Below are 15,957 nucleotides of genomic sequence, written 5' to 3'. Positions count from 1 at the left end.
CAGGGCACATACCTACGTTTCAGGGCATATACGAGAAGCAATCAACTGATGTTTCTCTCTTACATCTACGTTTCTCTGCCTCTTCGTTCCGTGTCGCCCATATAATAATGGGTTATAGGTTCGATTACCGTCAGGGCACATAGGTACCCTGCAAAATAAATTGTGGGTAAAAAAATGCTAGCGCCTTAGCACACACAATAAGCTGTGGTACCAAGCCATATTAATACCACACTACATACTCCCAGATATATTTTTAAAAGCCATTTCATCTAAGAATATCTCTAACGGTCTGGCCACTGTGGCTCAGTGGTTGAGTGCGATCCATGAACCAAGAGGTCACCAGTTCTATTCCCAGCCAGGGCACATGCCTGGGTTTCGGGCTCATTATCTATCCCTCTCCCTTTCTCTCACTCTAAAATTAAGATAAAGTAAAAATTAAAAAGAACATTAATTTTTTTATTAAATCTCAACACTTTAATACATGTTTTTCTTTAAAGCTCTTGTATAATTACTTTGAATTATGAGTGAAATTAACTTTTTCGTGGAACATCATTTGACCAAAGAACAAATAGAAAATTACCCTACTGTTCTTTGACAGACATCTTCTCAAAAATAAACAGCTTGCAAAACTAACATGTTTGCTACCAATGATTAGTACTTAATTTTCCAAGTTAAAATTTAGAATTATAAAAAATTTGAGCTTGTGAGCTTCCCAAAATTAAAGACTTTCTGATGAGATTAATGGTGATATTAACATTTTGTTTGTTTGTTAATGCGCAATGATGTGTCAACATTTGGGGGGAAATGTGTAATTCAATGAAGCAGGACTTCTCAAACTACCAATACATGGTGTGTTAAACCATGAGCAGGTGAAAGATTCAAAATGCAAGAAAAACAATAAATTTTCAATTAACAAGAAATGAAGAATTCATTGATATAGTTTGAGATTTGACATTGCAGCTACCCTTTAAAATACCATTTGGTCAAATTTTGGAATGGTATCAAAGAATACCCTCAATCACCTAAAAAGGCTATGAAAACACTCCTCTTCTTTTCAAACACTATATGTATAATGTTGGATTTTCTTCATATATTTCAACCAAAACATACTGCAAGATTGAATGTACAAGTGAATATGACAAATCAAGCTGTTTTCTAATCAACCATGCATAAGGGCCTTGCAGAAATATATAACAATGCCACACTTTTTGCTTAAAATTTGTTTTGAAAAATAGTTATTTTTAAGATAGTGTTATGCATAGTTTATTGTTATTTTAAATTCAAATTTTAACATTTCTAATACGGGAAATATAATATAACCCACATAAACCAAAACTTTGTGTTTCTCAGTAATTTGAAAGAATATAAGGAGATCCCAAGACCTTAGGGCTATTTCCTTCTAATTATACTATGCTATAATAGTGTCTCCTTTTAAGGACAAATGAAATACATATAGCACTCTGTTCCAAAGCAAGTTGTCCAAGACTACCTTGTTTTCAAAGTTTTCAGGCTTTGTTCCTTTTTGATGCTTTTCAGTCTTTTTTACTTTATGATGCTGTCAAACTGCCTCCTCACCTCATCTGGTACACCAAAAAGGCAGGAAACACTAACTGTGTACAAAATTAAATGGGCTCTGCATAAGGATGGCCTTGTGAATGAAGTCCTCAGACTTCATTAGGCCTGTTTTGATTTCTTAGATGTCTTTTTATTTTCTAGTTTTTCTACTACATCCTCTACCTAAAGTCATAGAAATAACCTCCATGTAAGTAGGTTCTTCTTTTATTAACTTTTTTATTGTCTTACATGCTATCATTTATTTATAAAGCCTGGCAAGGCCTTCTTCATCCAATGGCACTTGGAACAAAATTCACTGTACTTGTTTCATAAAAACAGACAAAGAAAGGCAATTTCAAATTTTAGGAACACTGACAGAAGACATCTAACTTTGAGAGATAAGACTGGAAGATAAAGAACAAAATGCAGAAGGTAGGTACAGAGATAAAAAGTTTGTGTGTTTTAAGAGGCCAAACATATAAAATAAGGATAGGTAGTTGTGGTGTCTTAACAACCTGATCTTAGCAAAAGTACAAATAAAAGCAAAACATATTAATAAATACCGTATTAAAATACTGGTATATAAACTGAGTTGGACTGCAAATGGGATATTCAGAATTACCCAGGGCTGACAAAATAAACTTTATCTACTCCTGTTTTAAACATTTTTTTTTAGGTAATAAACATGGACTAATAAAGTTTAGAAGAGGGGAAGGACAAAATATAATTAAGAAACATCAGCTGAACATAGAGAAAATAGGGGAAGTAAATAAAGCTAAAATAGAAGAAGTAAATGAAGCTAACTAAAAATAGGAAACTAAAGGAATTAGAAAAAAAAAAAAAAGTGGAAAAGATTTTTTTTTTTTTTACAAGAAGGAAACATAAGATAGAGACAGCTGAAAGGTATACCAAAACATGAATGTAGTATGGTTCAATAATTAGTGATGATAGGCACCAAGAAAAAAAAAAAAAAAGCAAATAATGTGGAATAAATCAGATTAGTGAAAAGCAGAAGTGCTGGGCTTATTTCCTTAGAAAATGCAAAAGCAAATATAACAGAGCAACAATTCATGTACACATTTTCTATTTAAGAGCAAATAATATGCACTCAAAAACGGAATAACCTATTGTGAACAATATGTTGTCAGAAAAGGAAATCTTTAGGGCTTTTATCCAGTGTTCCCAGAAAAAAACAAAGCATGTAACAGAAATGGATGGGAAAGTCAAAAGCAAGAAACATGTTAAAAAATTCTAGATAAGTAACAATTACATAAAAAAGTGCTTTGCCATCCAAAACCAGTAAAACTCTAAAAAACGTTATCTATAAGCAATTACTTAAGATAAGTGCCTAAATATTCATCTAATTTTCTGAAAAGTTAAAATGGGTTTATTGAAGTATGATATTCTTTACTATCAAGAGCTCAGCACCAATATTTCTAAAGTAGCTGAATTTTAGAGACTTACTGATGATAAATGTAAAATGTGTATAGTTATTACATACAATAAAATGTTGTTTTTCATGTAAGCTAGAAAAATACATGAGAAATTTGCTACAGTTTTCTCAAACAGTTGACTGACATCATATTTGAATTAATTACTTGAAGGATTAAGTTTATCACTATTGAAAACTAGCACCTTCAAAAAACAGTTCTATTACATGTAATTTTATGCAATATAAGCAAATACTGGAAATACTCTAGATCTGACTATTTACCCTAAGAAAACCCACACAAATACTAAGAATATCCAAAATTTAAAGTCATTTTGAAATATTCTATCACCTTTTTAAATTTTTTTGCAAACCACTGTCACATTTAAACAAGGCTTTGAAAATATTTACACTGTGACAATAATAAAAGGCCTAATATCCATTACATTAATTCAGTGTTAAACTAACAAAAGTGTAAGTAATCCACAAAGTAAATTTTTCCTTTCAGGGGGAGGGACTGGGAGGCATTCATGGCAACTACAACGATTAATATCTCGCTTCCAAAAAACGTGTCTCTGCTTTGAGTGCTGCAATACTTTTCATATGTAAAATTTACTTAGTGCAGAGAAACATCTTCGGAAAGTGATAATTCTCTATAAAAGACTTGCTCCATTAAGGCTTTGTTGCTCGGAGGCCAACAATAGGCCATATAAGGAAACTGGGGTTCAATGCCATCTATTCTGTTCCACTCTTTCAGGTGCCCAAGAATAACCTTTCCCTGCCTACGGATATGTTCCAAAATCATAAAGTAGACCAGTTATGCACTTAAATTCCTTGATAAGGCTACTTTGGCTTAAAGGAATTTCTGGGTGGCTCCCAAATCTTACCAACTTAAAAAGAAATTTTTCCCCCCCCAGAAACTAAGCTCTGAGGGGGGAAAAAATAAAAATATACACTAACAAACAGTTAAAAAGAATTCCATTCTGAAATGTACTTACTAAATAACAAAGGACAAGCAGTGAAATAATTTGACCCTGCACTTTAAGACCTACCTTTTCTTTTCTTTGAACTTAAGCCAACAGTTTTTCTTGGGGAAGCATGGACAAACCAAACAATGTATACTTAAGATATACGTACCCACAGGATATCACATTTATAGAATAACTAATTAAAGGCACCGTATTATCTTTCACCTCCTTTTACCTCAAAAGTGGGGGGGAGTGATAGGGGGGAGATAAACTTTAAAAGATCCCACTGAAGAAACACTCGGTGTTTGCTGCGACCAAAACTAGTTGGATGGGTGAAGACCGCCCACTGGTGCAGAAGTGTTTGTAGCTCTGACTGGTGGAATGTCTCCCAGGCTTCACTGACTCCTGCCCCCAGAGTAGGGCGCCTCTCCGTCAGTTCTTTAGGTTGAACACAAAAATGTAAACACTGTGCCATTACCAAAGCACAGCTGTTGACCGGCCAGCAGGATTCCCAGGGAAATCATTTCAAACGTCTTAACTTCCCTTCCTGTATGTTGTTCTCAGCTGCAGAGAAGTCCTAACAAACCCACCCACTTTACAAGAGTTCTTCTTTTTTTAGTATAACTCTCTTTATCCATAACACTACTCCTTCCTTTCCCCCCCCACTAAGTCAATTACACAGAAAAATCCAGCAGACACTGCTTTCCATTAATTAACCGAACGATTATTACAAGGTTCTGAATGCCTGAAAGGAACCAGAATCAGGAAGAAATATGTTACCTATCTAGAAAAAACAGCTAAGAATGGCTTTGTCTGTTTACTTATAAAAACCCAATGGGACATATGTATAAGGATTAGAACTAACAAAAAAAAAACAAAGAAAAAAAAACTAGTATGTAGGATACAACGCAAACGCCAGATAATCGGTCACACCATGAACAAACGCGGCAGCCATCTCACCAGCAGCCAAGCCCTGGCTGCAGCCAGCCGCCTACCTAACTTTCTCCCGCAGCAGAAGGCGCCAGGCTCAGCAACTTAACAAATTAAAAAAAAAAAAAAAATACGTATGTGCCCTGTGTATGTATTCCGGAAAAGTGCAACTTCTGGACCTAGCGCCGAACAAAGGCAGCCTTTCTTCCCATTGCCTGCAAGTTTTCGTCCCACCGCATTCTTAGGCGACCTCTGCTGAGATCCTGGAGTCCAGATGGTGGAGGAGGTGAAGGTGGAGGTGGAGGTGGCCGGGGGTGGGGATGGGATCTGGGTGGGGGTGGGATGGGGGGGGGGGGACACCCATTATCCTCTTTAGCACCTAAAACACTACCCAGTTCGACCACAGCGAAGGAGAGACGAGGACAGCCTGGGGAGGAAAAGTAAGAGCCATCGCTCTCTCCTGCCCGGAGCGGTGAGGCTCGCACACACTTCCCCGCCAGTTACCTCTCGGCCGGACGGCGTCGCGGGGCGGCTCTCTCCGGGCTCCGCCAGACATGACTTCCTCCGCCGCCGCCGCCGCCCGGGCCGCGGCCGGGCCTCTCGGGCGCGGGGAGCGGATGCGGGCGGGCGGCCTCCCGCGGTCGGTCGGTCGGTCGGGAGCGCGGGCTGCTGCGGCGGCGGCGGGGCGGGGGCTGGGAAAGGGGCTGGCGTCCGGTCCTCGACTTTTGCAGGAGTTTCCCAGCCCCGACGACGATCTCCGCCGGAAAATAAAAACCAAAAAAAACCAAAAAACTTTTCACTCGTGACACCACCCGGAATTACCGTGCGAAACTCACTTCCGGCCTCGGCGCGCGAGCGGCGGGATCCTGCTCGGTCTGGGGGAACCCGGAAAACCCGCGCCGCGCGGGGAGGGGGCGGCGGCGGCCTCGGCCCGGGCGCCCGGCGCGCCCCGCTCTCCCGGCGGCGGCGGCGGCGGCGGCGGGGCCCGGCGGCGGGGGGCACGGACGCCGCGGCGGGGGGATCGCGGCCGCGCTAGGCCGCCGCCTCCTGCTCCGCGCCGTCCCCGGAGCAGCCGGGCGGCGGGGTTATTGTCTCCACCGCGCCTGCCGCGCCCTTCGCCGCGCCGCCGCCGCCGCGCGGGGCCGAGGGGCCGAGGGGCCGTCTGTCGGGCCGCCCGATCGTCCTCCCGTGCGGCCCGCCCCGCCTTCCCCACCACTCGCTCTCTAGTCCCGCTCCCGGTTTCCCGCCGCCGGGCCTCCGCTCCCTCCTTGTCCTTCTTCCCGGCGGCGCGGCTCCCCCGGGAAGCGCAGGGGAGGGAGGGCGGGCGCGAGGGCGGGAGGGGGCGGCGGCTGCGTCTCCTCACGAGCTCGCGGGGCCGCGACGGGGGCCGAGGCTGCGTCCCGCGCCGCCGCGCCACACTCACTCGAGCGAGAGCGCGCGAGGGGCGGGGAGGAGAGGGGAGCCGGGGAGGGGGCCGGGCGGAGGGAGTGCTGCCTCCCAGGCTCCGCGGCGGCGGCTCGGCCGGGAGCGGGGGGCGGGGAGGCGGCTGCGCGCGGCGGCGGGGGGCGGGGCGGCCTCCCGCGGGGGCGCCCCCTCCGCCCACTGCCGGCCCGTGGCGCACGGGCCAGTCACCGCGCGGGGGCGGGGCGGCCCGCGGCGGCGGCGGCTCGGGGGCCGGGGGCAGCGGAAGCTGGGCTTGAGGGGCGCGGCTTGCGCCCCCTTCCCTCCTCCCCTGGCCCCGCTCGCTCCAGGGCCGCCCAAGGTGGGGGATGCTGAAGCCCCCGGCCGCCCCGGGAGGCGGGGAGCCCGGGATCGGAGCCCCCGCAGGCCCCCCGCCGGCTGCGGGAGAGTCCCCGTGGGTCCGCGGCGGGAGCTCGGGTCCCAGTCGGGGCCGCGGTGAGGCTGCAGGTACCTCCGCCGCCCTCCCCGGCGGCCTCCGATGGCCCGGGGCGCGGGGAGCCGGAGACCTGGGCGCAGCGCCCTGCGGCTTCCCACGCCGGCCCCGGCCCCGAGCTCCCCGCGCCCCGGGCCGCCGGGGTCCTCCTCCCCGAGTCCCCCTACCCGACCTCCCCCCGGCGGGCGGCGGACCAAGCTGCGGCCGGGGGGCGGGGAGGACGGGCCGCGGACCCGCCTGGAGGTGGCAGCGTCTTTGTTAGAGGAAAGCCCGGGCGCGCTCCGGAGGCGCTGTCGGCCCCCATCGCTCCGCCCGGCAGCGCCGGCGTGTTTACTGCAGAGAAGGCGCTCAACGCTTTCTGTCAACACACAGATGGCAGAAAACGCGCCTCCGCCGTCACATTGCCGTTTTCGCAGTCGCTGCTGGAAATTCATGTTCACGGAGCAGTCGGCCTGGTTTCACCCCAGCAGGAACGTTCCTGGCTTCGGCACATCCCCCGCCCCCGGCTCTGCGGTGCTTAACCGAGTGCGGGGACGGTAATTACTCTGCGTGTCCCTAAGGCGCCGCCGCTTCAGTCCTTCCGCCTGTGTCCCAGAGATAATGCCTCATCGCCAAGTTCGAATAAAGAGCTGTGCTCGCCCTGCAGAGGATGTCTGACTGGCATCCAAAGGGAGCGATTCACCAAGTCCATAGGAATTATTTGCCACACTGAGTTGTGCCCTGCTGACAAAACACTTGAAATACCTCCCAAAGGTATTCAAGACCTGGTTAGGGGTGGGAGCGTGGTCACTTCACTTCCAGAACTGCTGGGATGAGCACAGGCAGTTCCTTCTTCCAGAGCAGAGGTTGAAGGTTCTCTCCCAGGGAGGACCAGAATGCTGAGGCTCATTCACTGCTGAACTGGAGGTGAGAGCCCTGAAGCAGAAGCCAGGAAGTGAAAGGGCAGCAAGGGGTGCTAGGGCTACCACGCTAAGTTGTTTTGTGTGAATATGAGTCTTGGGCACTGTATCAGTTCTAAAGTTAGCATATCGTATTTTAAATCTGCACACGGAAGATTTCCTGCTCCGCTGTCAACAACTGGTTTGAGGTGACCAGACTCAAGGGTCGAGCTCTGGACGGAAAGGTCACTGTCCTACAGCATCCCTTACCAGCCCCCTTAGGAGCCTGGAACTCCAGCCTCAGGTGGATGCCATACTTCTTTACATGTGACATCATAGACTCAAACCTAACTTGCCCCACGCCTACCCCCAACCTAAATAAATAGGACCTGCCCTGGCCCTAGCCTGTTTTTAAAGTTAAACTCATATCATTTACACTAGAAAAGTCCTATAACCAAAAGTCCCTACTCCAGCTCCCCTGATATTTTACCATTAGAGTTTAATCCCTTTCGGCCTATTTCTCTAACACAAAGCCATAATCCAGGGAAAGATAATATTTTAAGCCTTACTAGTTATTTATACCTAATTCATCTGATTGTCTCCCCAAAGCAGCTTCTGATGGAAGGGGATATAACGATGACATATGCTGGATGCCGAGTAGGTAGTAGAGGAAAAGGTGGTTTAACTTTGGGGGCAATATATGGAGAGTACAGATGTATAGACAATGAAGTGCCCCCCATTTGATACTTACACTGTAAGAAAGCTCCAAAACACTGGCCTTACAAGGATGGCAGATAGGATGCATTTGCCAATTAAACTATTTGACAAACATTTCTTTTCAAACCCCTTGGTAGAGTATCTTCAGCAGGAACCCTGCATCTGTGCTCATACAAAATGGTGACCTAACAGCTCTATGATCAGGCTATTCAATAATCAGAAGTAATGATTCATCTTTGTTATTCATCACTGACTACTTAGTTCTAACTCACATGAACAGTACATACAGATACAGCCAAATCTTCCATTTGTTCTTTTTTTTTTAACAAATGTTTGCTTTACAGATTAGTTTTCTTTGACAAACTTCCCATAGTTGAACTAAGAAGGACTTCACAGTTTCAATTATGATTAAAAGGAGAACTAAAACCTCACCTTAAACAAGGCTGTTTAACTGTGATTCTGTAATACTAAACTGAACTCCAGGACCACCTTAGAGAGTAAGCTACTAAATATCGGTTGATGGTATAGCTTAATCTTCCAAATTACGATTCTCTAAATACTTTCTCTAAATAATTATCTGTGAAAGACAGGGAATTCTTTCTTTGGGATTCCCCTTCCCAATGGCTGGATTCAGGAGAGGAATTACCGTCTACTAGAGATAAGCCACATAACTGAAGTAAAGCCTCAAGGCCTTCGCCATTCCAGGGAATGCACAGAGCATCCATGAGAGATGGGGAGGACGTTTCTCAGCAGAGAGCCTATCCACTGTTTCTAAAGGTGCTCCTGTCATTCCCCCATGCCACCCAGGCAGCCGCACAGAAGCAATGTGGAGACCACGTTAGCAGAGGAAAAATTTAAAATGATCATTCTTTTCTCCCTTTCTCACCACCTAGTAAAGAACTGGTTACCTGCCGAAACTGGTTTAGCTTAGTGGATAGAGCGTCCGTCTGCGGACTGAAAGGTCCCAGGTTCGATTCCAGTCAAGGGCATGTACATTGGTTGTGGGCACATCCCTGGAAGGGGGTGTGCAGGAGGCAGCTGGTTGATGTTTCTCTCTCATCAATGTTTCTAGCTCTCTGTCCCTCTTTCTCTCCCGTCCTCTCTGTAAAAAATCAATAAAATATTAAAAAGAACTGGTTACCTAAAACCAAACTGGTTACCTAAAACACTATGCAGTAGTGTTTGGGAAAAGTTAATATTCTGGCTAGATTAGGGTTAGATTTCTTTTATAAAAAGGTCTAGAAGCATTGGATCAGATCAAAACACATTATAACATGTATTTTTCATAGGGATTGACTTCCCTATTTTCACTTCCATGTTAGCCCCTAGATAGAAATGGCAGGAGGTTAGGGTGACAAGTGTGTGGGAAAGGGGTGCCAGGGCTCAAGAAAGGCAGTACATGCAAGAATTAAAATTAAAGATTTTGTAATACTTTTGGGATGAAATCATCCCTCCCACAGCATGTTTCTGCCTTTCATTTTTTAAATATATCTATATATTTTTATTAATTTTAGAGAGAAAGGGAGAGGGGGAGAGAGATAGAAACATCAATTATAAAAGAGAATCATTGATTGGCTGCTTCCTGCACACCCCCCACTAGGGATCAAGCCTGTATGTGCTTGACCAAAATCGAACCCAGGCATGTGCCCTTGATCAGAATCAAACCCAGGACCCTTCAGTCTGCAGGCTGATACTCTATCCACTGAGCCAAACCTGCTAGGGCCAGGCATATTTTCAAAAATATTTTATAAATCACAAGGAAGCTGCATCTATTTGTGAAAAGTTTTATGAAAAGTTTTGAAGTTGTTTTTCCCCTAGTATAAGCTCAATAACCTTTTTTTTTTTTTTCCTATCAGACATTTTGTAGCCTATCATAGTTAAATTTTTTTCAGATGTTTTATACAGTAGTTTTGTAAGTGTGGAGAAAATAAATAATGTATAGTGATTATTTTGTGATCTCTGAAGAAAGATGGCTTCACTTCAAAAGCTGGCTACTGAGTGACTTGGGCAAGTTCCTGGACATTTATAAACATAAACTTAAGCTGCTTCTTCTCTAGAATGGGGACTACAATATTAATAGCTTCATCGATTATTGGGAGGACTACATGGGACAATGCTCATAAAGTGCTTGGCAGACTCCAAAGTGTTAGCTATTGTTAATAGTGCACTTTCACATGCACTGGCAGGCCCGGCTGGCATGGCTCAGTGATTGAGCAACAACCTATGAACCAGGAGAACATGGTTCGATTCCCAGTCAGGGCACACACAGCTTCGTCCCGAGTAGGGGGTTTGCAGGAGGCAGCTGATCAATGATTCTCTCTCATCATTGATGTTCTGTCTTTCCCTTTCCCTTCTTCTCTGAAATCAATGAAAAAATATATATATTTTTAAATGCACTGACAGTATATACCATGTTTCCATCATATAGTGTATCATCCACATTAGAACACTTTTGAGAGTTAATTAATAGACATTAATAATAATTACACAGGTACAACATATGTAAAACTAGGACAACTGCAGCAAATAGCCTATATATTACCTTCTGCTGATCTACTTCCCATCTCAAATTTTCCCTGGTATGAATCATAATCTATTTCAATATGTAGACTTTTTCTAAATCATAATAGTATTAAATCAATGAAAGAAAAGGTTAAATACTACTGCCTACTTTCCTTCAATGCAGGCTTTCACTTAAGAATATGATCTTTCTGTGAGTAACAAAACCACGTTTCCTACTTAGTTAAGCTGACATAATAGCTTTACTTTTTTTTCTATAGTATTTTGTCTTAAAAAAACCAAAACTGTTCAGCATCAAATCTGCCATGCAAATAGCCAATATATAGGCATCAAGCATACTCAGAGGTATAGTGAGAGGCTAAATGCTCTGCTCTAAGATGTTACATAAAACTGTTTTTTAGTAAAGCATGCCATTTCTATTTGAAAGTAAGAGTAAATCATATGATGACCATATCATAATCAGAATACTGGATAAATCTCACCCAAATTTGGTTTAATAAGTATTTGTAAAATGATACTTCTCAGTTGGATTTTCTAAAATAATTCTGGATATATATTCATACTCATATTTTCCACAGTTGGAAATATATTTTCTGGGAATAAATGGCAAATTTCCTTCAAAAATGCTGATCTGAGTAATAACATATTTTTTATGTTTTCTCTCTCTTCTGTTTTCCCTAGTCTAATCCCCTTGTTTTTAATGCTATTAAATTAATGTCAACCATCAAATCAATCATATAGTATTTTAGTTTACTTCATTTTTAATTTTCTTGTTCTTTCAGTTTTTCTCTAAAATTGACACTAAGTTTCTCTTCCTTCTACCTCTGGAAATTCCCTCTGAGGGTTTTTGTTTTCTTATACAAAACTTTACATAGTATTTTTTCATATCTCCTGCCATATAGCATACCAAACTAGTTATGGAAATGTCACTTTCCTTCCAAAGCGTTTGTACTTCTTTATGTAAAAATAAATATGTAGAGAAGAAATCGTTTCCAAATATTTATTTTACAATTTTTAACATAATTTTTCTTTTTCAGTCTTGATATTTTCTTTCATTTACCTGATTTCTGACCACCATAACAGATAACTGATATTTCTATTTTGTCTTCCAAAGTAATGAAACCTAGCCATCAATATTATCATCTTTCAGAAAAGTTATGGCACTGGCATTACAATTTATTAATTAGTGACCTTGGACAAATAACTTATTTTCTCTGTGCAGTAGTTTACGATCTATAAAATGGAATAAGGCCTATTTTATCTACCTCATAGGATTATCAGGGCACCAAATGAGATGATGTACATGAAAGCACACTATAAACACCAAATAAAAGATCATTATCTTTAATAAAATATCATAAGCCATATTAAATGTCCATTGACATAGTGGCTCTATAGTATACATACTTTAGAATACATACTGTATGCAAAGTTTATTTCCTATAAAGCTTATACCCTATACGAGGAAATAGATGTAAACTCATTCACCTTTCATATAAAAATTCAGATCATTAATTCAGATGCCAAAACTTGAGTTTTTATAATTGAGACACTGGCTACATTTTACTCTGTGAGAACATTGCCAGGCAATTTAGAAGTGTTAATTTTAGGGAGAGTATTTGGCTTATTTAAAGGAAATAAGCTTTTAAAACACAGAATCTGAGAATTTTCAGTAATTGAATAAATAGGAAGGGACTTTGGAGGTCATCTGGTTTCTAATTTTATAGGTAAAGAAACTTCAGGTTTGAAGACTTGCCCAAAGTCACATTACTGGTTAGTGGCAGAATCATAATTAGAATCCATTTCCCCCCCATTTCAGTATACGTTCAACCATACCACATTGCCACCACTATATTCCAGACAATTAACAACCAGAAACCACCAAAGAAATGTGTGACAGAACTACTTAAATTTTTAAAACTTCTGTTGGCAAAAGACACCACAAAGTTAAAAGACGTATGACAGTATGAAAGAAAATATATATAAGAATTAATAGCTAATATCCTTAATTCCTATATGTAAAAGGCCAGAGGCATCACAACTGAAATAACCAGAGACCAGACCACCAAGGCCCCTTGTGGACTGGCCCTACCCCCAAGCAATCAGACAGGCAGGCAGAGTGGTTAAGGATGATCAGGTAGGCAGACCAGCAGTTAGAGGAGATCAGATAGGCAGGTAGAGTGGTTAGGGGTGATCAGATAGATATACTGCTCCTCACAAGGCTGGCCTCGCCCCCCAGCAAAGAAAGAGGGAGGCCCAAGGCCAGCCAAGTCATCACAGCCCAACCTGTCACCTACAGAGGGAGGCCACTGGTGGAGGAGAGGGGCTACAATGCTGCACAGACAGCAAGCAGTGGCAGCGGCAGGGTTGGGGCCAGCTGCCTGGAGCCAGAGCGGTAGGAAAGCCCTGATCTCAGACCAGCCCTAGGGACCCTCCCCGAGGATTCCCAGATTGTGAGAGGGTGCAGGCTGGGCTGAGAGACACCCCCCACCCCTAAGTGCACAAATTTTCATGCACCAGGCTCTAGTACAGATATAAAGCGCTCTTTAAAAACCAGAAAATAATCCAATAGAAGTATTTTTTGACATTCAATGTTATTTTATATTAGTTTCCAGTGTATAGCATAGTGATTAGATAAACATATAATTTACCAAGTATCAAGTAACTTCCTGGCATCATATATAGTTACTACAATATTATTGACTATATTCTCAATGCTGTACTTTATATCCCCATGACTATTTTGTAACGACCAATTTGTTCATCTTAATCTCTTTACCATTTTTCACCCAACCCCCCTAATTTTCTCCTCCTCTGGCAACCATCAGTTTGTTTTCCAATAGAAGTATTTACAAAAGACGCAAAACAGCAGTTCACAAAAGAGAAATACAAAGGCAATAAAAATCAGGTGAAGAGCAACCCTATTTAAAAGCCAGGATAACTGAGACTCTAGCTAGCTTTTGCTGTTTTATTGCAGTTGGGGGAGTACCTTTCCAGAGCTCTAGAGAGGAGCCAAAGTATCAAAGGGTGCTCCTCTAACCTTGACAGAAAGAGAAGTAAACCAATTTGATGACAAATAAATTGGCATTAAACTGGCTTAAACATGGTCCCAGAAACTAGGCACAGAGTCTTTCTGATGCCACTTGTCCAGGAATGTCTACAGGGAAGCTCAACAGCACTACCTCAAAAGGTCAGGCCTGGGCACACACTGGGACTCCCTCTTTGGGCATATTCCCCTTTGCCAGACCACCAGGCTCTGGATATGTATTTGCCACAGTGTGACCGAATACCAATGATTACACTGTGGAAACCATGGATTTTAAGATTTTAGTTCCCTCAAATAAGGGCTGAACAGGGTGAGATGATAGCAAATGTTCTCACAAATCAAAAGTGCTGTAATGAGTTTAAGGCTCTGAAGGGAATTAACTCTCCAATTCTCCCAGGCTCATGAACTCAGGTTCTGTTGGGGCTGGAGAATCCTGGGAAGGACCCAAGGAGGCAAGTGCAGGAGTAGCCAGGGGAAAGAGGAAAGAGCAGAATGCCTCTCCTGCCTCGGTCTGTATGGTGAAGCCTCTCCACTCTTCACATTTCCTCAGATTTGCTTCCTGCCAATTAGTATAAATACAATAGGAAAAAAAAAAATACGGATCAAGTAGAAAAAGAGAAAGAGAAAAAAGTAGGCTTAAAATAATTCCTTTAAAAAGACTAAAACAAGACTTAAAACTAGGACATGACGTTAAAAAAATTTATGTTCAATGATCTCTAAACTTTTCATTGGCCTCTTGCACCCTCAGGGGTGCCCTGCTTCTGCTGCTTTAATACCTCAGAACTTTGGTGTCTTGACCTCAGATACCACTTTGCCGGTTGGATTGCATGGAGTGGCTGTTGTCCAGGGCGTCGCCAAGGTGGAAGTCCTCCCCTTCTTCTTAGCCTCCAGCTTGACCTTGCAGCTCAGCACACTGTATACTGCGGGGCCTGGTGCTGCCCCTGGGCCCGGACCTGGGCCCGCTCTGACTCCAGCTGCAGCAGGATCCCCTTGAGCTGTTCCATCCGCGTGCATGGTGCACCTCCACCTTGCTTCGCTCTTCTCCACGCCGTACTTCAGATTCCTCATTCAGGTCAGGTCCCTCTCCAAGGACTGGACTGAAGGTCTCGGCTCTGTGAGTATCATCTCAGCAGCTTCTATAATATCTCAGTGGTCTGCAAGGTGACCCTGTGGTGCTCTCATCATCCTGGGACTGAATGACTGTCATGATTTTGCTGAGGTCCTGAGATTGGGGGCATCCAACTTCACAGTCAACTCAGAGGTGGCAATCTAGATTTGTAGATCACTTACTTCCTCCTCAGGTTCTTCTTCATGAAGAGCAGCTCTTCTTTGAGAGCCTCGATCTCTCTCTCTCCAGCTGCAGATGAGTGAGATTGATGTCATCAGTGACCTTCTGGAGACCATTGATGTCACTGTTCGCAGACTGGCTCATGGACAGCTACGTCTCATCCTTGACTCTGAAGTCATAAGCAGCAAGATGGGCTGATGTCAATCTGCAGTGCAATGCAGGCATTGCCCACAGAATTTGTCAAGATCTGAGTTCTCAGGACCTGGATGTTTTGAAGTAATGTCCCCAGTCTCTGACCTGGGTCCCTTCTTCTTCAGGTGTTCCCAGATTCTGCTCTCCAGTCTCCGATTATCAGCCTCCAGGCTTCTCACCCTTACCAAGCAGGAGGCCAGATAGTCATTCAAGCATTTGTCCGCCACACACTGGGCCATCCCAGCAGCCAGGCCCCCAGACCCTCTGTGGAGTGCAGAGAGCTGGCAGTACAACCTGAGGAAACAGTTCATTACATCTGACTTCTTCTTCCTCCATAGCTGCTGGATGCACTTGTGTGCCATCTTGGCTGACCAGCAACATATTTTTAAAAGATTAAAATAAGTTTGTAGAAAACAAACAGGTGAAGGGAGAGAGAAAATGAGAGTTAAAAAAAAGACACAAAACAAACAAACAAACAAAAAAACAACAACACCAAAAACAGCAAATAGAGAAAAGACTTTAAGGCTAACTTCTCCTAAAA

At 43.7% G+C, this 15,957-nt stretch overlaps 1 protein-coding gene across 17 annotated transcripts in view; it reads right to left on the bottom strand.

Annotated features, from left to right (window-relative positions):
* ERBIN (erbb2 interacting protein) overlaps positions 1-5,864 on the bottom strand; it is a 95,155-nt gene extending 89,291 nt beyond the window's left edge. For 15 of the 17 annotated variants that reach the window (XM_036410741.2, XM_036410748.2, XM_036410744.2 and 12 more), the window contains exon 1: positions 5,386-5,473. The gene's annotated coding sequence lies outside the window, so the exon portion shown is untranslated. Of the gene's footprint in view, positions 1-5,385 lie in introns of all 17 variants that reach the window. The other 2 variants (XM_036410738.2, XM_036410739.2) reach the window with 2 other exon arrangements.
* Positions 5,865-15,957: the final 10,093 nt, after the last annotated feature.

Source organism: Pipistrellus kuhlii, unplaced genomic scaffold, assembly GCF_014108245.1.
Source record: "Pipistrellus kuhlii isolate mPipKuh1 unplaced genomic scaffold, mPipKuh1.p scaffold_m20_p_4, whole genome shotgun sequence".
Lineage (NCBI taxonomy): Eukaryota > Metazoa > Chordata > Mammalia > Chiroptera > Vespertilionidae > Pipistrellus > Pipistrellus kuhlii.
The sequence above is the reverse complement of the archived record's forward strand: the minus strand, read 5'-3'. Positions and strand labels throughout refer to the sequence as shown.